Source organism: Sus scrofa, chromosome 8 (genome assembly GCF_054392235.1).
Source record: "Sus scrofa isolate SSC_HxYL_T2T_F1_AM1 chromosome 8, Sscrofa_HxYL_maternal_Yorkshire_Landrace_v2.0, whole genome shotgun sequence".
Lineage (NCBI taxonomy): Eukaryota > Metazoa > Chordata > Mammalia > Artiodactyla > Suidae > Sus > Sus scrofa.
In genome coordinates, this window is record NC_139390.1 from 41,251,172 (window position 1) to 41,257,261 (window position 6,090).

Consider the following 6,090-nt stretch of genomic DNA (forward strand, 5'->3'; position numbering starts at 1 on the left):
ACCATGTTAAAAAGAACAATTCAGTAACATTTACTGTATTCACAGTATCATGCAACCACCACCCTTATCTAGTTCCAAACATTTTCGTTACGCCAAAGGAAATCCCCTTTAAGCCGTTATTCCACCTTATCCCCTCCCCCAAACTCCTACCAATCTGCTTTCTGTCTCTAAGGATTTGTCTCTTCTGGATAATTCAAATAAATGGAATCACACAGTATGTGGTCTTTTTTTGTCATGATTCTTTCACTTAATATTTTCAAGGTTCAGCTATGTTGTAGTATGTATCAGTACTCCATTCCTTTTCATGGTTGACTAATATTCCACTGTATGCATATACCACAACTTTCTTATCTATGGTATGCACATATCCTTATTTGCTGATGAAGGATGAATATCCTTTAATAGACATTGGAGAAGTTCCTGTCATGGCTCAGTGGAAACGAATCTGACTAGTATCCATGAGGACACAGTTTCAATCCTGGCCTCATTCAGGGGGTTAAGGATCCTGCGTCACCTTGAGTTGTGGTGTAGGTTGCAGACGTGGCTCGGATCCCACGTTGCTATGGCGTAGGCCAGCAGCTGCAGCTCCAATTGGACCCCTAGCCTGGGAACCTCCATATGCAACGGGGTGCAGCCCTAAAAATATATATATATACACATTTGAAGTGCTTTCGCCTTTTGGCTGCTGTGAATAATGCTGCTATAAATATGTATGTACATATATTTGAGTACCTGTTTTTAATTCTTTGGGCTGTATAGCTATGCGCAGAAATGCTGGTTGGTATGATAATTTTTTGTTTTTTGAAGAATGGCCAAACCATTCTCCATGGAAGCAGAACCATTTTACATTCCTATCAGCAATGTACAAATGTTCTAATATCTCCATATTCTTACTAATGGCTGTTTTCCTTTATAAAATTATGATTATTATTATAGCCATCTTGGTAGGTGTGAAGTGGTGCTTTTGATTGTATTTGTGTATTTGATCTCATTGTGCTTTTGATTTGTATTTCCCTAAGGACTAATCACATTGAGCCTCTTTTCATGTTTTTTCATCTATTTGGTCAATTTTATATCTTTTTGAAGATACATTTTTCATCTTTTAGGCCAATTTCATATCTTCTTTGAAAAAATGGCTATCCAAGTCCTTTGCCCATTTTTTAATTGGATCATTTATTTATTTGTTGTTGAGTTCTCAGGGGGTCTCAGGAGGACTCAGGTCCAACTGCTGACAGTAGTGTTTGGCTGTGTGTGGCAATAACACATCTTTGCATTGTTTTCCCTTTCCCTGGAACATGATTTCCAGTCTCCAACTCTTATTTCCTGGGATCATTTCCAAAATAAAGTCTCTAGAAAGCCTTTGTCTACTTTCTTGAGGAAATTCAGACTGGGACGTGCCTCAGGATAGGCACTGTTATTATCACCATTTTACAGATGAGGAAACTGAGGTTCAGAGAATTTAGAAAACTTCTCTTTGGTGCATAGATAGCTGATACATGGCAAAGCAAAGAATTATGCACATCGAATTTCACATTACCATTACACTCGCCTCTCTCCAATTCTGATGGATATTTATGCCCCTCTCATTGTCTCACTTTCCCAGGAGCCAAGTCTCTCTCTGCATGCTCACCCCAAGTCCAAAGACTTCTCTTTGTGCCCAGCTCCACCAGCCTCTTAGATCTTCTGGAGGATGTAATTCTCAACCTCAGAAGCACCAAACTCCAATGCCTCCTGATGTTGCCTGGTAACAGTAATAATGGCCAACATTTATCAATCTCTGCTTGGGTACTGAGCACTGTCCCAGCCCAGGTCTTGTACATCTATTAGCTCATTTAATTCTCAGCACAACCCTTTGAGGTAGGCACTGCTATTATTCCACTTCACCAATGAAGAAACTGAGGCACATGGAAGGGAAGGAACTTGCCAAAGACACACACTTGTAAGAAATGAAACCAGTCTTATAAGGTAGGTAGTATGATGCTAGAGCCAGTGCTCCTAGCTGCTGTCTTCAGGAGAATGCAGATGAGTGAAAAGGGCTGATACACGGCAATAGGGATTGGTGGATATTGTGGCAAACTGGGGAGCACAAACCACTGGGAATGAGAGTGGGGATTAGGAGACCTAAGCTACTCAGCTGCAGCCTCGAGGCAACTCCAGTCTTCTAATTTTTTATAGAATCCAAAAGTTCATATTTTATATAAGATTTTCTAATTTATTTAAGACTATTAACTAATTCACATTTAAATTACTCTGTGCAAGCCAAACCAAATAGGTATATTAATCAGGTTTAGCCCCCTGGGTACCAGTTTGCAAACTCTGCTTAGCTATTTGAAATTTGGCACATTGAATTCATCTTTTCACAAAATACAGTATCATTGTCACAAAGAAATGGCATTGGAATCTCTAAGTTTTGGAAAAAATGAGATTAATCAGGAAGAGTGATCTAGTGGGATTACTTTAACTGTCATAAACCACCTGGAGCAACTGCTTCTAATATATGCAGCCAACTGGATATTGCATTTTGATGGAATATTTGGTCACAGAGATTGATGCTGGCTTATGAACCTATAAATTCCTAGTAATGGAACAAAGATCAAGTATTCTTACTAGTTATAAATCTAGTCTTTACAGTATATATTTTATAATAAAATATTTCATTCTGATTGAAAAAGGTAAAAGATACTATTCATTTTAGAAAAGGTGAAAAATACAAAAATGGTTAAGAATATGATAAAAATTCATAATTCTCTTGTTCATAAAAATATCAATATTTAGGTATGTTTCCTTCCAGTCTTTTTTTTTTCTAGAAATAGAATAATTCTTATAGGTCTTAAAGGAAATTGAAGCTCTTAAATAATTTGATTATAATATGATATAGACTCAAATTGAAGAAGTTTAATTCTGCCCAGTTCGAAGCCACTTAAAGTGATTTTCCAGATGGGCAAAAAGCACATAAGATGCTCAACATCACTAATTGTTAGAGAAATGCATATCAAAGCTACAATGAGGTATCACCTCATATTGGTCAGAATGGCCTTAATCAAAAAGCTACATAGGAGTTCCCATGTGGCGCAATGGGTTAAGTATCCAGCATTGCCACTGCAGTGGCTTTGATTGCTTCTGTGGCATCGGTTCAATCCCTGGCCTAAGAACTTTGCATGCCTTGGATGTGGAAAGAAAAAAAAAAAAAAAAAGCCTACAAACAACAAATGCTGGAGAGGGTGTGGAAAAAATGGAACCCTCCTACCCTGTTAGTGGGAATGTAAATTGATGTGGCCACCGTGGAGAACAGTATGGAGGTGCCTTAAAAACTGTATATAGAACTACCATATAATCCAGAAATCCCGCTTCTGGGCATATATCTAGAGAAAATCATGATTCAAAAAGATACATGCACCTGAGTGTTCACTGTAGCCCTATTTACAATAGGCAAGACATGGAAGCAACCTAAATGTTCATCAACAGGAATAAAGAAGATATGATACATACATACAATGGAATATTACTTAGCCATAAAAAATAGCAAAATAATGCCATTTGCAGCAACATGGATGGACCTAGAGATGATCACATTAGATGAAGTTAAGTCCAACAGAGAAAGACAATATCATATGGTATCACTCATGTGTGGAATCTAATAATGATACAAATGAACTCATTTATAAAACCCAAACAGACTTACAGATCTCAAAATCAAACTTACCAAGGGAGAAACATGGGGGGAAGGGATAAATTAGGAGTTTGGGATTAACATATACACAATACTGTATGTAAAATAGATAAAAAAACAAGGACCTACTATATAGCACAGGGAACTCTACTCACTAATCTGTAAAACTTATGTGAGAAAAGAACCTGAAAAAGAATGGATATGTATATATATTTAACTGATTCACTTTGCTGTACACTTAAAACTAACACAACATTGTAAATCAACTATACTCCAATAAATTTATCTTTTTTATTTAATTTTTTATTTTTTGCTTTTTAGGGCCACGCCTGCAGCATATGGAGGTTCCAGTCTAGGGGTGGAATTGGAGCCACAGCTGCCAGCCTATACTACAGCCACAGCAATGTGGGATCTGAGCCACATCTGCGACCTACAGCACAGCTTACAGCAACACTGGATCTTTAACCCACTGAAGCAAGGCCAGGGATCAAACCCGTAACCTCATGGTTCCTAGTCGGATTCATTTCCACTGCGCCACGATGGGAACTCCCCAGTGAATTTATTTTTAAATGAAGTGATTTTCATGTTTTCACATCAGTGTAGTATGTGTTTTCAAATTGCTCAAAGTGGCATTTTTTTTCCTCTTTCTCCCTTGCTTTTCAGTTTTCTAACATTGCTTTTTAGCATTACTTTTTCATACCTATTTTTAGGTTGTGTTAAAGTTTGTGAACTTCTTTTGAGGATTTCTTGGCAACCATAAGTTATACTTGCCATCATGCAAATAAAAATAACTCAGAGAGTCCAGAACTGGGAATCCCACCCATGGATTTGAGTAAAGTTTTTTTTCCAGTGCATAAAAGGACTTTCAGAGAGTAAAGCACTTTATGGAGCTATATTAATCCTCTCTGGACACCTGAATATTGCAAGTATCGATGAGACAATAACTAACTTACTCTATAAGACCTAAGGTCTTAGCAGCCTAAGATCCCACAGAGCTTTGTAGTAAATGCTATTTTGGTACTCTAATCCATTGTCCTCTTTCTCCTTCCTTACAGCACCATAATTTTTGATTAGACATCCATCCGATCAAATAATCCTGTTTATTGTAAGTCAATCTCATGTTGACCCTTATTGACCTAGGGATAGATGTGAGACCTGTGGTGGCCCAATCAGATGGAAGGGAAGATTCTATTCCCTGGCTCCCACTCCCGCTAGCCTCAAACAAGGGAACAAGACCCCAGATGGCTGCTAGCAATGAAATTACAACCAAGAGTGAAATTACCTTAGGCTACAGCTGAAGCAGAAAATGGAAGTAGAAACAGGTATAGAGTCTGGGTCTTTGAGATTCCACAGAGGCTTAGAACATACTGTTTCTGAGGCCTGTCCAACTATGGACTCCCAGTCCTTTAAGATAACACCTTGCAGGAATTATTGTTTCAGTCACTTTTGCATCAGAATTTTCTGTTACTTGCAGCCAAAAGCATCCTAAACAGTACAAGCTCTACAGAGTTCAGTTGCTTTCCCACCTTTAAGATGCTATAACTGGTCCTATATTACCCAGGACTTAAATGGATCAAAACTACTCTTTATTTTTTTCCATTTGCATAAAAAAAGCAAATCATGCTAAAGAGCATACTAGGAATTTAGTTTTAAGAAATTCACGACCAACAGGGTGAATTTTGCAACAGGGTAAACTATAGTTCAATAAACCTGATTTTAAAAATAAAATAGGGAGCTGGGCACGGTGGCGCGCGCCTGTAGTCCCAGCTACTCGGGAGGCTGAGGCTGAAGGATCGCTTGAGCCCAGGAGTTCTGGGCTGCAGTGTGCTATGTGGATCGGGTGTCTGCACTAAGTTCGGCATCAATACGGTGACCCTCCGGGAGCGGGGACCACCAGGTTGCCTAAGGAAGGGTGAACCGGCCCAGGTCAGAAACGGAGCAGGTCAAAACTCCCTTGCTGATCAGTAGTGTGATCGCACCTGTGAATAGCCGCTGTACTCCAGCCTGTGCAACATAGGGAGACCCCCTCTCTAAAACAAACAAACAAACAAACAAACAAATAAAATAGGGAGTTCCCATCTTGCTCAGTGGTTAACGAATCCAACTAGGAACCATGAGGTTGCCGGTTCGATCCCTGGCCTTGCTCAGTGGGTTAAGGATCCGGCGTTGCCATGAGCTGTGGTTGCAGACAGGGCTCAGATCCCGAGTTGCTGCGGCTGTAGTGTAGGCGGGCGGCTACAGTTCTGATTGGACTCCTAGCCTGGGAATCTCCATATGCCGCGGGTACTGTCCTAAATGAAAAAAAGACAAATAAATAAAATAAAATAAAATAAAAACTTCAAAATATCACTACTAATAAAAAAAAAAACTATCAGTTAACGTTTATGTTTAACTACTCACTAACGGCATCAGGCTCTTTC

At 39.1% G+C, this 6,090-nt stretch overlaps 1 non-coding gene across 1 annotated transcript; it reads left to right on the top strand.

Annotated features, from left to right (window-relative positions):
* The first annotated feature begins 5,404 nt into the window (after positions 1-5,404).
* Positions 5,405-5,703, top strand: LOC146400441 (signal recognition particle RNA). The gene has a single exon (XR_014813942.1).
* The last annotated feature ends 387 nt before the right edge of the window (positions 5,704-6,090 follow it).